General features: G+C 36.0%; 1 long non-coding RNA gene across 5 annotated transcripts in view; it reads right to left on the bottom strand.

Annotated features, from left to right (window-relative positions):
• Positions 1–5,315: 5,315 nt before the first annotated feature.
• The window catches only part of LOC140621450 (uncharacterized), a 72,534-nt gene continuing 59,511 nt past the window's right edge, over positions 5,316–18,338 (bottom strand). For 2 of the 5 annotated variants that reach the window (XR_012021149.1, XR_012021143.1), the window contains one exon: positions 5,332–5,576. This is a non-coding gene — a long non-coding RNA (uncharacterized lncRNA). Of the gene's footprint in view, positions 5,577–18,338 lie in introns of all 5 variants that reach the window. The other 3 variants (XR_012021148.1, XR_012021151.1, XR_012021150.1) reach the window with 3 other exon arrangements.

Below are 18,338 nucleotides of genomic sequence, written 5' to 3' on the forward strand. Positions count from 1 at the left end.
CAGAGCTCAACTGACTGAGCCTCCCAGGTGCCCTGATACCTTCAAATATCTTGACACACCTATCCTATCCCCTTATTTCTTGTTCCTGGTCTTGCTGCCTCTTTTTACCTGCTTTCATGGTAAATGTCAGCTCTTCAAATGCCATTACTACTTAAATGATGTTTCAGGTGATGTGTTCTCTGCTAGGGATGCTATAACAAAACTCCACAGGCTGGCTTGCTTAATTGACACAAATTTATTTTCTTACTGTTCTGGAGGCTAAAAGCCCAAGATCAAAGTGCTGGTCAGTTTGGTTGCTCCTGAGGCCTCTCTCCTGGACTTGCAAACAACTGCCTTCTAGTTATGTCCTCATATGGCCTTTCTTTTTCACACACACACTCCTAGTATCTCTTCTTCTTCTAAGAAGGACACTAATACCTTGGATTAGAGTATTACCATTTAACCTTAATTACCTCCTTTAAGGCACTATTGCCGAATGCAGTCATGGTCAGGGTTAGGACATCAATCTACGAATTTTCAGTGGATACAGTTCAGTCATAACAAGTAAACTGCCCATATCTTATGTTTACTAGTACAGTGGTCAAATGGTGAGGACCTTTCTCCAGGTACATCAGTTCTTGAACGAGAGAACTTTATAGACTATTTTCCTAAATCATCAAAGACCTCTGGTTTGATATAGCTGTTTATGACTCTGAAATGACGTGCACAGTTCTCTTTATTATCACACTAAAGAAAAGCCATGTGGGACATTCAACTTTTTATGACATACTGTCATCACAATCCTTCAATCTTCTAAAAAAGGCAATGCATGTTTAAGTCATTAACTCCTCTATTTCCTTTAAAAGTTTTCACCTCATGTTCAGGAGGATAGATTCTAAGTTGACTTTATAAACTTTTCTTTCTTTTCTTATTAGTAATAAATTTATTTTTATTGGTGTTCAATTTGCCAACATACAGAATAACACCCAGTGCTCATCCTGTCAAGTGCCCCCTTCAGTGCCTGTCACCCATTCACCCCCACACCCGGCCCTCCTCCCCTTCCACCACCCCTAGTTCATTTCCCAGAGTTAGGAGTCTTCATGTTCTGTCTCCCTTTCTGATATTTCCTACCCATTTCTTCTCCCTTCCCTTCTATTCCCTTTCACTATTATTTATATTCCCCAAATGAATGAGACCATATAATGTTTGTCCTTCTCCGATTGATTTACTTCACTCAGCATAATACCCTCCAGTTCCATCCACGTTGAAGCAAATGGTGGGTATTTGTCATTTCTAATAGCTGAGTAATATTCCATTGTATACATAAACCACATCTTCTTTATCCATTCATCTTTCGATGGACACCGAGGCTCCTTCCACAGTTTGGCTATCGTGGCCATTGCTGCTAGAAACATCTGGGTGCAGGTGTCCCGGCGTTTCATTGCATCTGCATCTTTGGGGTAAATCCCCAACAGTGCAATTGCTGGGTCGTAGGGCAGGTCTATTTTTAACTCCTTGAGGAACCTCCACACAGTTTTCCAGAGTGGCTGCACCAGTTCACATTCCCACCAACAGTGTAAGAGGGTTCCCTTTTCTCCGCATCCTCTCCAACATTTGTGGTTTCCTGCCCTGTTAATTTTCCCCATTCTCACTGGTGTGAGGTGGTATCGCATGGTGGTTTTGATTTGTATTCTCTGATGGCAAGTGATGCAGAGCATTTTCTCATGTGCATGTTGGCCATGTCTATGTCTTCGTCTGTGAGATTTCTCTTCATGTCTTTTGCCCATTTCATGATTGGATTGTTTGTTTCTTTGCTGTTGAGTTTAATAAGTTCTTTATAGATCTTGGAAACTAGCCCTTTATCTGATACGTCATTTGCAAATATCTTCTCCCATTCTGTAGGTTGTCTTTTGGTTTTGTTGACTGTATCCTTTGCTGTGCAAAAGCTTCTTATCTTGATGAAGTCCCAATAGTTCATTTTTTCTTTTGTTTCTTTTGCCTTCGTGGATGTATCTTGCAAGAAGTTACTGTGGCCGAGTTCAAAAAGGGTGTTGCCTGTGTTCTCCTCTAGGATTTTGATGGAATCTTGTCTCACATTTAGATCTTTCATCCATTTTGAGTTTATCTTTGTGTATGGTGAAAGAGAGTGGTCTAGTTTCATTCTTCTGCATGTGGATGTCCAATTTTCCCAGCACCATTTATTGAAGAGACTATCTTTCTTCCAGTGGATAGTCTTTCCTCCTTTATCGAATATTAGTTGACCATAAAGTTCAGGGCCCACTTCTGGGTTCTCTATTCTTTTCCATTGATCTATGTGTCTGTTTTTGTGCCAGTACCACACTGTCTTGATGACCACAGCTTTGTAGTACAACCTGAAATCTGGCATTGTGATGCCATTCACGTTCAGAGTTACTATTGACAGATATGAGTTTAGTGTCATCATGATATCTATGCAGTCCCTGTTTTTGTGGATTGTTCCATTGGACTTCTTAAAGGGGAATTTTGAGAGTCCCCCTTAAAATTTCTTGCAGAGCTGGTTTGGAGGTCACATATTCTTTCAGTTCCTGCCTGTCTTAGAAGCTCTTTATCTCTCCTTCCATTCTGAATGAGAGCCTTGCTGGATAAAGTATTCTTGGTTGCATGTTCTTCTCATTTAGGACCCTGAATATATCCTGCCAGCCCTTTCTGGCCTGCCAGGTCTCTGTGGAGAGGTCTGCTGTTACCCTAATACTTCTCCTCATAAAAGTCAGGTATTTATTGTCTCTTGCTGCTTTAAGGATCTTCTCTTTATCTTTGGAATTTGTAAGCTTAACTATTAAATGTAGAGGTATTGAACGGTTTTTATTGATTTTGGGGGGGGGGGGATCTCTCTATTTCCTGGATCTGAATGCCTGTTTCCTTCCCTTCCCAGATTAGGAAAGTTTTCAGCTAGGATTTGTTCAAATACATATTCTGGACCTCTGTCCCTTTCGGCACCCTCGGGAACCCCAATTAAACGTAGGTTTTTCTTCCTCAGGCTGTCATTTATTTCCCTTAATCTATCCTCATGGTCTTTTAATTGTTTGTCCCTTTTTTCCTCAGTTTTCCTCTTTGCCATCAACTTGTCTTCTATGTCACTCACTCATTCTTCCACCTCGTTAACCCTCCTCGTTAGGACTTCTAGTTTGGATTGCATCTCATTCAACTGATTTTTAATTTCTGCCTGGTTAGATCTAAATTCTGCAGTCATGAAGTCTCTTGAGTCCTTTATGCTTTTTTCTAGAGCCACCAGTAACTGAATGATAGTGCTTCTGAATTGGCTTTCTGACATTGAATTGTAATCCAGATTTTGTAACTCTGTGGGAGAGAGGACTGTTTCTGATTCTTTCTTTTGAGGTGAGGTTTTCCTTCTAGTCATTTTGCTCAGTGCAGAGTGGCTAAATGCAAGTTGTATTGGGAAAAGGAGAAAAAGAGAGGAGAGAAAGAAAGAAAGAAAAGAAAGAGGGGAAAAAAAGGAAGAAAAAAAGAAAAAGAAGAAGAAAAAGAGAAAGAAAAAGAAAGAAAAAAAAGGGTGGGGGAAGGAAACAAATCAAAAAGCAAAACAAAACAAAACAAAACAAAACAAAAAACCCACGGGGGAGTATCCTCTGATTCTGTGTACTTTAAGTCCCTTGACTTCCCCTGGAACTTGTCCGTCTAGCTGGTCTTCTGGGGGAGGGGCCTGCTGTGCTGATTCTCAGGTGTGAGCACGTGAGGGAGCTGCTCTTCCCCTGCCTGGTGCAGGGCTCAGTGGGGGTTGTTCACCCCGTGAGGCCCCAGGAGGAACAACCGCAGTGGCGGGGCCAACTCTGCAGCCCTGGAGTCAGCCCCCGCAGTAGCTCCCGAGCTCTCCGTCTGCAGGGCCTGGAGGCTCCGGGCGGGGCCGCTGATCTGCTCAGCTGGGGCAGGAGCGTCCTCGCTGTCCTGGGCCCTCCCGGCCTCTGCCTGTCCCGGGGGAGGCCGGATCCTGGGCTGTGTCCCGGCGCCCTGTGCTCCGGGGCCTGCGCTGTTGGATTCGCGCTCCCCCCCGCAGCCCCCTCCGCGGAGCCGCCCCCGAGCCCCCCGAGCTGCTCCCCCCCGCAGCCCCCTTCGCGGAGCCGCCCCCGAGCCCCCCGAGCCCCCCGAGCTGCTCCCGCCCCGCAGGCCCCTCCGCGGAGCCGCCCCCGAGCCCCCCGAGCTGCTCCCGCCGCGCAGCCCCCTCCGCGGAGCCGCCCCCGAGCCCCCCCAGCTGCTCCCGCCCCGCAGCCCCCTCCGCGGAGCCCCCCCCCCGAGCCCCCCGAGCCCCCCGAGCCCCCCGAGCTGCTCCCGCCCCGCTGCCCCCTCCGCGGAGCCCCCCGAGCCCCCCGAGCTGCTCCGGGTCCCCCGTGCGCGCTGCAGCCCTTAGGGAGCTCGGCGCACTCTCCCGGGGCGCAGGTGTCTGTTAGTGTCCCCGGAGCCCGAGGGCATCCTCGCCCTCCCGGGTCCTGCTCCACCTCCCCGCGAGCCCCTTTCCGCCCGGGAAGGTCGGTGCAGCTCCTGCTCCTCCGGGACGGGGCTCTCCTGTCCTGGGGACACTCGCCCCGGCCTCAGCCCGGCTCCTCGCGGGCCCCTCCCCCTTGGAGGCCTTTTGTGTCTTTATTTCTTTTCCCCCGTCTTCTACCTTGGTAGAAGCGCGAACTCTTCTCACTGTAGCGTTCCAGCTGGTCTCTCTTTAAATCTCAGGCCGAATTAATAGATTTTCAGGATAATTTGAAGGTTATCTAGGTAATTTGGTGGGGACAGGGGACTTGGGGACCCTACTCTTCCGCCGTCTTGCCCCTCCTTATAAACTTTTCTTAATCATTTATTATATGTACAATGACAATCTGAAATTCCTCAAAATTTATGGAATTTGGATATGCCAACCCTTAGATTCCAGCTCTGATTTTTTGTATTTAAAATCTCTTTGTTGTTAGGATTTTAAAAATTATTTATTTGGTTTAGAAAATGCTGGATAGATAAATGACTGTTCTCACACTCTTCCTGAATTATCTAACCCCCTTTTATTTCATTTTCACTTTTTTCCAGAATAAATTTTAAACTTTTTTCCAGAGAAATCCATACCTTCTTTGATATTCCCAAACTGCACTTGGCAAAATTTTATGAAATGATACTAAAGACATTAGCAGAAATGTTTGTACAGAATTAGAGTCCTTGATTGTATTAAGTTTAATATTCCAACTATCCCATTTACAAATATAGTTGAATTGGATGCAAGAATTGAAGATTTCTTACATAATAATATTTCAAAGAAATGTTTTAGAACTTGGTTTGATAGAAAAAAAACCAAAAGCATAAATCTCTAATGTTTATAAAGCAATTTCAAAGTTTATTCATCCTCTTGATTCTGTGATGTGGCTTGAACAGGATTATGATTTCCAGTTTACAGAAGATGTAACTAAGGCTCTTGGGATGGTAAACAGACTCCCAATATAATACAGGAAGCAGGGGATAAAGCTCAGACTCAAACACAAGTTTTTCTGGCTCTAAATCTCCTACATTTGTCACCAGAATTTTAAACCCCAATGTTGCATAGAAGAAAAACAAAGGTTTCTTTAAACCTAGAGAAAGAGGAGAAATGAGCATTTTTAGTTGGTTCATTAAATGACACTGCAAATACAAATTCATAGAGTGATATTTGACTTAGAAAGTTAACATTTGAATGTATTTGGGGGAAGAGAAGTACTTAGATGGTAAATATAGTAACACAACTTTATAAACATATAAAACAAGATTTAAAATGTAGAACTAGAAGAAACACATTTGTATGAACTGTATGAAAATAACATTCTTCTTGAGCACCTAAACGTCTGAGCCCTATGGTCTTGTGCCTAGGAAGCATTTATTTGTCATACAAAAGTATTAAATTTCTACTATGTCAGGTACTAAGGTAGTTGTTGGGGCTAAAAAAGTGAACAACAAAAATTCCTGTTGTATGTAAATTTACATTCCAGTAGAGCTGGCATAAATAATGATTTTTAGGTAAGGGTAGGAAGTAAAGAAAATAAAATGGGAGGGGCAAAGAATGGAGGAGGCATGCTCATGGAAATTCTTGTTTTATTATTTGTTAACTACTTTAATAATTCCACTTTATTAAATAGATTACTAGTTCTACCAGCCTACAAGAAATTCTCAAAAACAGTCCCAATTTTGACATGAAACATTGAAGAGTCTTCTTAAAATGGAAACAAGCTCACTGGAAAAGATAATTTAGAAACCTTACTTATGTTAGCCAGTCATCTTGCAAAGCTTAGTGACAATAATATAGAAAACTAGTAATTTTTGATGAGGAGGATGTGAAAAACACGAGTAGAGAAAACGAATCAGTTAGTAATAGCCGATAATTCAGTACAAATGGAATTCAAAAGCAAAGGGTACTGTCCTTCATTTCAGCATTTCTGAACCTCCCAACTTGAGTAAATGCTTATGAAATCTAACCTGCATGATGACAATGTAGTTCTGCTATGGCATCCTCAGATGTTCTTTTAATCTAGAGTTTTTTTTGTTTGTTTGTTTGTTTTTTAAGATTTTATTTATTTATTCATGAGAGACACAAAGAGAGGCAGAGACACAGGCAGAGGGAGAAGCAGGCTCCATCCAAGGAGCCTGACATGAAATTCGATCCCCCCGTCTCCAGGATCACACCCTGGGCTGAAGGTGGCGCTAAACCGCTGAGCCATCCGGGCTGCCCAGATGTTCTTTTAATCTAATTGTGACACAATTTATACCAAATGACATGCCTATTGATGCTTGTGTCTAAGCCTATCTTGTCATTATCTGCAACATTCTATAATTTAGAAGAAAAAAATTCGTAGTAATTTGTTAGGCCACTGCATATTTCATTATCAGTGAATTGTTCCTCTGAAGTTGTACATAGCATATAGTGAAATATATAAGGGAAAAGTAAATTCTCTCTATTATTATAAATCAGAATTATTTGTATTTTGCTCAGAAATCTCTACTTTGAGGAAAATGTTTAAAGTCCTGAAGGAAATGGTGCATAAAATATTTTATGAATCTGGTCCTTACTGTGTAATTTAACTCATGGGGAATAATTAAGGCATTAAACAGCCTCCAAGTATTTGTTTGTCATTTTTATTGAAACAAAAGCAATTAAGACAATTTTAATGAAAGAATTAATTATATACACCTAATTATGAGTATTTTAGAGAAACAAAAGCTAAAAAAATGGAGTCCTTATAAAGCTAGTAATGATCCTTTTAAACCATAAGCAAAGAGTTTTAGAAGATTCAGAAAGGAATTTTTAAAAGGGATAGCTCTAATTTCTAATTTGGCAAGAAAGGAAAAAAAAAAACAACTTACTCCTACAGACAGGTTCGGTGAATAAATAATTCAATAAAATGTAAATATAAATATATTTGAATAAACAACTAAATTTTCTCTAAGAAAAAAGGAAGCAAACGGGCAAACTAATTAATTTACCCACTTTAAAAATGGCAGATCATCTGAAATTGTCTGAAAAGTTTGTAATCAACTTTACATTTTTCAGCATCATCAGATGTAATAATATAAAGTTTAGGCAAAGTAGTTTTATGATACAAATGTACTTAAAAGTCAAACAACTTGCTAGACATTAGAAATTATGCATATTTCATCAAATCTCATGGGACCAATATTTGTGAACAGAGGGAAAAGTATGCTAAATAAATCTGAGATGTAAAGTCTAAAAGTCAGAAAAACATGACTGTGATAGCCTATAGCGTAACTGAACAAAAGATCACAAATGAAGACGTATATAATGTCAAAATATTATCTTTTTATTTCCTAGTAATACTAGGAAAACATTGAAAAAAAGAACTAAAGAACAATTACAATGTTGGCTATGAACCTAAGAAAAAAATCAAATAAATGTATTTCTCTGTGTTAAGTTTCTTATTTTCATTTCAGTGAAAACAAATCACTTTGGTGGGTAGCAACACAGTTCAAATAAATACTGAATGTAATTTGGATGAAAAATAATTTAGAAATTTAGAGATTTTGCACCCTCTCAATTTTGTAAGTGGAAGAATCACAGTACAATATATCTGGCTCTGGTCTTAAAAGAATTTGTTTTAGCCATGCTAGAAATAAATGCATCTCGTTTCCTATGAATGTTTGCAATGTCTTTGAGTTTTATAGGTATAAATATATTGTTAGGATATGGGTTGGGGAAATTATTGGATTTACATTTTTAAGATATCGGTTTAATATAATCTTATTTCAGGGCAGAATACACTAAGAAATTTGAGAAAACTAAGATGCAAATTAAAATTTGCATTTTTATATGTAATTTAAACAATATTTCTGAATATATATAAAGGGAAAAAGAGTAAAAACAAACCAATAAAAACGTTCAGAAACAGACTGGAAGTAAAAGCATGCTTTGAAGATGTGGGGTTATACAATGTGTCTAGTTTGAGAAAATAACTAGTGATAGAAGAGTAAATAACTGAAGGTGTGGGTATCTCTTAGAGAATTATCTGTTGGTCTTTAGAAAATTATGTTTATAGCTGATAAATGTGACAGAGAAAATAATAAGTAAGACAAAGTAGGCATGAAGTAAAAATTTTTGAAGAGATTGACACTTAAAAATGTAGACTAGAGAGAGACTCTATTAATGGGACAAGACAAAGTGTGGGAAATATAGAGGTGTTAAAATTGTGGTCAAAAAGATAGATAGATGATAGATAGATAGATAGATAGATAGATAGATAGATAGATAGATAGATCTTCTTATTTATCATCATTCACCATCATCATCATCTACCTCCTTCCACATCAGCTTAACTTGTAGTTATACCCTTTATAGTGGGAAAAAAAAAAGATCATTCAGGATCACTCATTCATTCATATTAAGAATATAGGGAATAGCTTTATTCAGGTTGTTTTGTACTATGAAAAATTGTTATTTCCCATTTATAAATATAAAATCATATGGATATGTGAATATTGAATATATATTTTAAGTACCATATCCTCTTCTCATGAATATTTTTGTAATTACCATTGTTGTACAGTAACTTTTTAGACGAGTGAACACAAATTTTTCTTATAAATAAAATGAACACCATTAAAAATGATAGCCTTACATACTTCGAACAATTTCCCATTTGAAGTGAAGTGATTAAACAGCAGAAACACACGTGAAGTTTGAAATTGAATGGATACAAGATAAGTTTCACTGTCCCATCTACTTGATTGAACAAAAGATAGCACATTAAAGAAAAAAATAAGTGTATTACAAAGCAAATATCCCACTAGAAAAAAAAAATGTGTGGAAGGAATAGAGCTCTCTGTTTAATCTCATGGTGGTAGTTGTATGGGTTTAGACAGGGATGAGATGTCATTGGCTGTGGTGTATGAACATTTGGCGTCATGAGCATCTGTTTGAAGATTCAGCATCACCTTCTCTAGTTTACCACTCAACTTCCTAGGCCAGTCTCAAAAGTCTATGTTTAGAAGAGATTATTCCCAATCCTCTGTATACTTGAGACAGCTCTATAAAGAAATAATTTTCTTTTAAAAATTATTTTTTTATTTATTCATGAGAGACATAAAGGCAGAGACATAGGCAAAGGGAGAAGCAGGCTCCATGCAGGGAGCCCAGTGCAGGACTCCATCCTAGGACCCTGGTATCATGACCTGAGCGGAAGGCAGATGCTCAATCACTGAGCCACCCAGGCACCCAACAGACCATATTCTAAGCCAGGTTGCTTGACCAGAGCCACCTTACGATTCTCTGAGCCACAAAGAAGAGAAACTAGGAAATGTAGGAAATATATTTTTCAGGGTTCAAAGAAAAACAAAATAACCTCCAGGCTTATGATACACGATAAGCTAAAGCTAAAGCTATGTACCTGAAACTACTTAAGATATCCCTTTTTTGCTTGTTTTGATAATAGTCATGGTTATATATTCTATGAACATTTTACTATATAAATGGACTTGAAAATACAGCAGTAATTTAAATAAATCACAACAAAGAAAAAATAAACATTAAACCTTAATTAAAAGTAAGCATTAAAACATTAAAAGTTTACATGTTCGCTCAGAAGAGTGACATGAGGTGATAGAGAAATCAACAAAGCAAATAATTTCAGTGTATTGCAGTGATTTCACTGACTTTGACAAAGAGATTCAGTGCACCTAAGGACTCCCTCTGAGTCTTGCTCTAATTTACTCTGTGACCTTGACCTTGACTAGCTTACTTGGGTTTTTTTATTTCTTAGTTTTCTCAATAAATTAAAAAGAAAAGAGTAAATGGAAAAAGGATTACTAAGCCTTATCACTATATAACATTATGGAGGGCATTAAGAAATACAGTTAGAACTCATCATGCCTCCTACAAAAAACTTGTAAAGACTTAGTGGGTTTTTGTTTTGTTTTGTTTTTAATCTGTGACATTTTCCCTGGTTGTTTTGGAATGCTTCTGAGTGTAGATCTCCATGATTGGTAATTTGTGTGGTATATGGGTGATTTCTGGAACCACTATACTTCCCATTTGTAAGTCAATATAAGTAAATGTGACCTTCAGATCTTCAGAGATGAAAAGAGACAGCCTTAACATTAATTCATTGTGTCACCTAACCTCTCTCCTCTTCAGGTAGAAAAATATATTGAGTCTTCTATTTTAGCGAATTTAAATAGGTTAGAAATAAAGGGCATTTGGCGTAACATATTAAATATATTTCCAGTTGAACTTTAATGGTGGTAAATTCTGTTTAACATCATATGCTTCAAAAACAAAGAAGCTTCTTCTGATAAAATATTGAAGGTACAAAATTGTTTATATATACACACAAACTTGAATAAATATATATCATTATATACATGGTCTTTGGAATTAAAATCTTATCACATCAAGCCATAAGCAGGCATGACACCTAATCCTTATCTACTTAAAAGTGCCTCAAAGATGGAACAGTGGTGTTAACTTTGACAAAATCATATATAAGGGAAAAGGCAATGCTGAGTATAAGAGTTATTTATTTTCAGGTTCTTTCTCTCTTTTTCAATGTTTGTCATTGAAATTTCTATAGAATATGATCTTCATTAGATATGTCAGCATTAGCAATTTGGAAAAATACAATTTGAAAGAATTAGTTAGGTACCATAGAAAATGTGGTGATAATGCAATAAGCAGGTAGGGGAATACTGTCAGAAACTAACCTTATGCCAATATGTGTAGGTGATAACTGAAATAAAAATAAAAAAAAAAAAAAATAGAGGGATGCCTGGGTGACTTAGCGGTTGAGTGTCTGCCTTTGGCTCAGGTCATGATCCCGGAGCCCAGGCATCCAGTCCCACATCGGGCTCCCTGCAGGGAGCCTGCTTCTCCCTCTGCCTGTGTCTCTGCCTCTTTCTGTGCGTCTCTTATGGATAAATAAATTAGATCTTAAAAAAAAAAAGCCTAGAATGATCATTGCCTTAATAATTACACATCAGTATTTTTAAGATAGACTTCCTAACTTGAATGATATACTACAAAGAAATAATATATATTTGAAGTATATAAGTAATATATACTGAAAAAGTATATATTAGAGAAAAATATTTTAAAGGTATAATAATGAAAATGATTGTATACTGAGCACGATTGTCCTAAGGTCATTAAAATACATTATCTCCCTTCATAATTAACATAAATCAGTTGGCTAATTTTTACTTTCTCTTTTATCTGTATAAAAGCTGAGGTCAAAGAAGTGTTATTTTCCCAAGATCATACATCAAATTAAAATTACGCCAGAATTTAAAATTAGATCTACTTATTATAGACAGTCCCTTTCCAATAACTCACAATGTCTATAAACATATTTTTAATTTATATGAAATCTTTTCATTAAATTGGAAATACATATGGGTAATTATAAGCTTCAGTGGTTATCTTAAAAATAAAGTGCAGCCTGGTTGAAATTTTACAACTGCCTCAGTATGTTATTGGACATGTGTTCTGATTCCTGTTCAGATATGTACCTACCTGGTAGGTACAGATAGCCCAACTTCATGAGATGGTAGAAGCATTGTTTATGGGAGTCACAGCAGGGGGAATTGCCTATCTCTACACACAGTAATCACCTATCAAGATATTTTCCAATCACTTTCCTGAGAATCCCAAAATCTGAAATATACATATTTTTCTCTTCTTGTGGTTCACTTAAAAATCCATAGATCTATGAATATATTCAAGCTATATTAAACACATTTGAATATATGCAGTATATAACTGCTCATAGAATAACTTAGAAATCAACATTTTCAAAATACAAAACAGTGCATCCAAAGTTTATTCATATATGAAAGTCAGTAGTATAGATCGTTTCATTGAAAAAAAGCAAAAACAGGTTTAAGAGGCTTATTCATAGATGATCTATGGAAATGGGTCTTGCAGAATAGCTGACTTTTAAATATTTTCCCTGCATATTGCTTCTTTTTTTTTCAAATGAAATTTCCTTTAATCAAACCCTTTGATGGCAAACTGTCTTTCATAGTGGCTGTGCCATTTTGCATTCCCACCAGTGATGAATAGGAATTTCTGTTGTACCATTCTCATCAGCATTTGGTATTGTTACTGTTCCTAATTACGGACATTCCTATAGATGTTAATGGTATCTTTTTTTTTTTTGTTTGTTTTTTTTTTTTGTTTTTTTTTTTTGTTTTTTTTTAATGGTATCTTGTTCAAATTTACATTTTCCTAATGATATATGGTGTGGAGCATCCTTTTCTATGCTTGCTTATCATCTATATATCTTCTTTGGTAAGGTCCCTGTTCACATCTTTGGCTCATTATTATTTTAAAAGATTTTATTTATTTATTTATGAAAGATGCAGAGAGAGAGGCAGAGAGAGATACAGGCAGAGGGAGAAGCAGGCACCCCTCAGGGAGCCTGATGCAGGACTTGATTCTGGACCCTGGGATCATGTCCTGAGCTGCAGGCAGACCCTCAACCGCTGAGCCACCCAGCGTCCCTTTTGCTCATCATTTAAATTAAGTTGTTTTCTTATTGATGAATATTAAGAGTTCTTTGTGTATTTTGCAGAATATTCTTTTATCAGAAATGTCTTTTTCAAATATTTTCTCCCAGTGTGGCTTATCTTCTCATTCTCTTAAGTGCCTGTCACAGAGCAGAAATTTTTAATTTTAATGAAGTCCAGCTTATCAATTATTTCTGTTATGGATCGTGCCTTATGTATTGTATCTAAAAAGTCATTGCCATACCCAAGGCCATCTAGTTTTTTTTCTATGTTGCTATCTAGGAGGTTCACAATTTTGTATTTAGATTTGTGATCCATTTATGAGTTTCCATTTTTGTGAAAGGTATAAGGTCTGTGTCTAGACTCTTTATTGCATGTGATGTCCACATTTTCCAGTACCGTTTGTTAAGGAGACTTTGCTTCATTATTGCCTTTGCTCCTTTGTCAAAGGTCAGTTGACTGTTTTATTCCATTAGTCTATTTGCCCTTTCTTGGGGAATTACTAAACTATCCTTATTATTATAACTTTATAGAAGTCTTGAAGTTGAATCATGTCAGTCCTTCAAATTTGTTCTATTTCAGTGTTGTTCTGGCTATTCTGGATCTATTTTCACATCACATAAATTTGAGAATCAGTTTATGATATCCACAAACCTTTTGATTTTTTATACCCAAACCCAATAAACTGTCCATATATCTCAATATAACACTTTCAGCTATTTAATAGGCTTATACAAAACAATGTGCTAGCAGAGTCTTGTGCTATACTCCAGATATAATCGGTAAATCATCAAAATAGCATGTAAAACACCAGATGTCAACAAAGGGGAATGTTATTGGCTCTAAGAGAGGCTATATGACACATTATTACATTCAAAGCAATGTTTGTTAATGGCCATCCTAATCAGTGATCAGGAAGAGATTAAATATGTTACTTCCTTATATCATGAGATTTTCCTGCCGCATGAGATCATTATCTTAAGTTCCTAAATCTAACGGTTTTCTATTATCCAATTAAATGGTCTCTTTGGAGCAAAACCAAAATCCAAAATAAGAATTTTGCTATACTTTTCATCAGATAGGGAAAGAAAAAACCGCAATTGGGAAACCTAGGGCAAAACACATTACCTTGAGTAGTACCTGCATTAGCACTAGATATGCCAAGGATATTTGGCGAATCCTGTTAAAACAGACCTAAGGGACCTTTGGCCATTTACCATGTGGCAATATTTTATTTAGCTCTGAACATATGGAGCTTGCTGACTCTTATGAGGAAAATATGGTCTAGGCTATTCAGTCACCATGATATATAAAAGTTATAGAGGAAGGGAATATAAATCTTCTGTATATTTTAGCTGTGTTATGAAAATGTTTACAAGCTTGCTATTTTGTAATAATTCAATCAGAGAATAGGGAAGGATTACCTTTTTGTATTCAAATGATAAAAGAAACATTGTTATTAAACCTCTTAGGTATAAATAAGGGAAGAGAGTAGTCCTAAACATAAGGAAAAAATGAAGAGTTACTGTTTACAGACCTTGACCACAGATGAACATATTTTATCTACACATTATTTTAAAGGGGTATGGAATGAGGAGGAGGGTCTGCAGTATTTCTCAGACTTATGAAGCAGTTCATGAAGACAAAGATTCCTAGCAAAGAGTTAAATTTGTTATCCTCATGAGTAGAAAATAAGATAGCATTGGAGAAAAGACCTTCTAAATAATGTCTGTCACTTAAGACATGATAATTTGTTTATTGCCTTACAAAGTGAATCTACTAATTACTTTATGAATTGAAAAATAAAAATAATTCTCCCTTGACATTTGGCCCAAATTCCCTAATTATTTGGGTAAGTACATTCAATGGCTCCTTTTAATACATTTAAACAATCTGGAGGCTTCAGGAAATAGGAAAATAGTCAACATATCAATTAATTTATTCTGAAGACATGTTGAACACCTTTAGTATAAATGGTAAAATGAGCATAAGTGCTGTAAAAGTCAAATTCCTGCCTTTCATAGAGCTTACATTCTGGTGGAGTATATTCTGCTATGGAAGATACCACATTTTCCCTCAACCGAAGCTTTACCATGTACTTGCTATATCTTTTGCTTAAAAAAAAATAAAATAAAAGGTGCAATATTTTCCACTAAGGCAAAATAGGAAGCTAACCAAGCAAGCAGGAAATCAAGAAGATGGTCATATGAGTTAATTTGTAGGGGAAATTGTGTGTGTGGGTGTGTGTGAGTGGGTGTGTGTGTGTGTGTGAATTTGGATATATTTGTATGTATATTTATAATGGAAATAGTTGGGTGCAAAAACAAGTATTTTAAGGAAAGATAAGGTAATAGAAAATTGGAAAATAAATAATAGAAGAAAATAGAAGAGAAATGTTACTGTTGCTTCAGTATTTCCGCTAAAAAGCCCCCAAGAATTCTGTAGCACATTTTTTTAATTTATCCTACTTTAGAATATTTAGTTCAGAAATTTCAATTCTCAAAAAGAAATGAAATTTAATAAACTTTGTGTCTCTTGCAAGTGCTTTGATAAATTCTTCCATATGATCTCCCAGTGTTTCTATATTTAGAATTTTAAAGAATGTTTTTTGAGAAGGGCAAAAAATCATATTGAAATTGCATAAAAGCTTCCCAAAATGGGAAGGGCAAAAAGGGCAAAAAATCATATTGAAATTGCATAAAAGCTTCCCAAAATGGTAGTCCAGGGTTAAATTAAAGATTGACTCATTCTGATTCAAGGAAACCATCTACATTGCTAGACTACAATAAAATTCACCTGCAGATCAGAAATATATACAACAAGCTTCTGTATTGGTTTAAAATTGTGTCTCAATAAAATTGTGTTACGTTGCCAAAATGCTAACCACTGAATCCTCTCATATTTCTATTAATTTTATCTGCTATTATTTATTTTATTTACTTACATAGTTCTACAATGCAGTGTCATTTAAAACTTAACGTGACTAGAAATAAATTACATTCTAAAATTCAACAAAGACTTCTATTGGAAGAGGTTGTTTCATTAATTATACTAGACAGAGTGTAAATTAGAAGCTAAAATATTATTTTCCTTATAGTTACAGATTGTAAATGTATTTTTAAAAAGTTTTGGACCTTTCTGAGCTTGAATCTATATTTGTCTCATTAAGTGGATTGATTCAATTTCTGGTTAGGAAAGATTTCAGCAGGTTAAATATGACATAAGTATTGTTGAAAAGATGGAACTATTGAAAAGTGCCTACCCCAGCTAAAGTCTATCAGTTTTCAATAATTTATGTCAGTAATGCAATAGACATATTAAGATTAAGAGACAACAAAGAATTTTTTTTTTATTTGCACTTTCATCCCAAAAGCAACCCTTGTAGTGTATCATGTACAGAAGAGTTATGTGAAAATTTGGATTTTTCACATGTAGGTAGAATGATTCAAATTACACACACAGAGCTGGCTAGCTGAGAAGTTCTACCAAATTCAAAATTTTGTTCAAGTATATTACTTTCTAAATACAATGAACCACAAAGTGAAGACTTGAAATTGAATACCTGAAATCTTTTATTTTTGTGAGGAACTGTTGTCATTGAAATAGGGAAAGATGAAGTAGCTAATTAACCTTTAAAAGGCTTTTCAATCCATGCCTAGTGAAAAATGTTTACAGTATTCTGATTTATTATGTTCTCTTATTCTTTGAAAAATGATATAGAAAGTTTGAGTTTGTCTGACTTTGATACTGAGCCTGTGTGTTTCTTTGTGACATTTCATCATACATTGGATGATAGCTTTTTATCAGCAGTTCTTCTCAAGTCAACTCAACCCATCACTTCCTTATTTTTATTTGAAACTCTATCTCAGCTAAATAGAATGAAAACACTTTCATGCTAGCTCCTCTCTGTTTTCTTCTTTCTATGTTTAAAGAAGTAGACGTGTTTTGTTTTGCTTTAATTTATTTTGACAATCTTCTTGTAATTGTTGAAATTCGAAAACTCCTATAACTAAATGATGCCATACAAAGTTGTGTGGGTTTCTTATGATTTGTAGAACTTTCTTTGTTTCTCTTTTTATTTGATATCATGCCACAGGATTTTTTTAAGCAAAAATTAACACCAGTAGATGCCTTGGAGATCTTCTGTTTAAATGTCTTCTTTATTTCCCACAAAAGAATTGAAAGCTTTGGGATGTGCATGCACAAGAGCACCAAGAGTTTAATGACTGAAGCTTGACCTCAGTATTCCAAGTATAATGCTTTCTTCACCACCTTCAGTCAATCATAGTACTGGACACTAATAAAGTGGCAAGGACATCTCTCTTTCCTAAAACATTCCCTTTAACTGTAGTTAGTCTCAACATCGAAATATATGTGGGTGCCTAAAATATGCTGACACATTCTCCTAAATAAGTATATAAAACTTAACACAACAGTAAATTGCATTTTTACCTCCTTCCCGTTTTAAAACTTTGTTGTGATTATTGCTATCTCACCATTCTATAACACTGACTATTTCACTTGGTTGACTCCTTTGTTGTATTAACTGCATTTATTTTTAATATTTTTAAACCCATAGGGGAAAATACTCTTGTCCTCAATCTGTTCATCTGAATGACTACAAATAAAAAAGTCTTTAAAGAGAATTTATTTCCACAGATTTCTCTTAGCTTTAATGTCGAATATAGTAAATGAAGATTTTTCTTTTCAGGGAAACATATTTTCCTTGTGTATTTTTAAAAACTACTTTAGCTCACCTTTAAGAAGAAAAAAGTTTTCATGTTTCAATAGAATTCTCTTGTCTTCATTTATTCATCATTAGGCCAAGTGCTGGAAGGAAATCCTTTGTGATTTATTCATTTTGAAATCATCTTTTATTAATTAAGGTGGAAGTACATTTACAACAATCACTGGTAAATGATGTGAAAAAATATTTAGCCTACTCTTCTTGATTGTAATATATTTGTTGAAGACTTTTCATGGTTTTCAAATTGGCATTTAGAAACTCACTTGGTTTAAGTGCTGAATATTTTGCTTGATATAATAATACAAAAGGTAACCTTGTGTCTTCCTTCATCTCTCTTTTTCAATATAAGTTTTCTAAGTGCTGCTTGCATACTCCTTGAGTATGACAAAGGAGAGAATATGCATTTCCTTGATACAAGACAGAACATTAGGAAACCTTGAGCTTCAACTTAGGTAATTAGTAACCCAAGTAAACAACCTTTCTAAATGCCCAGTGTATTTTTGTATTGTTTTGTTGATGTGAGTCCAATCTAATCTCATTTATTTTGCTACCCCTAAATTCATATTTGCTAGCATTCAAGGGTAGCAAGCAACCTACTTGATTT

Source organism: Canis lupus, chromosome 30, assembly GCF_048164855.1.
Source record: "Canis lupus baileyi chromosome 30, mCanLup2.hap1, whole genome shotgun sequence".
In the NCBI taxonomy this organism is placed as follows: Eukaryota; Metazoa; Chordata; class Mammalia; order Carnivora; family Canidae; genus Canis; species Canis lupus.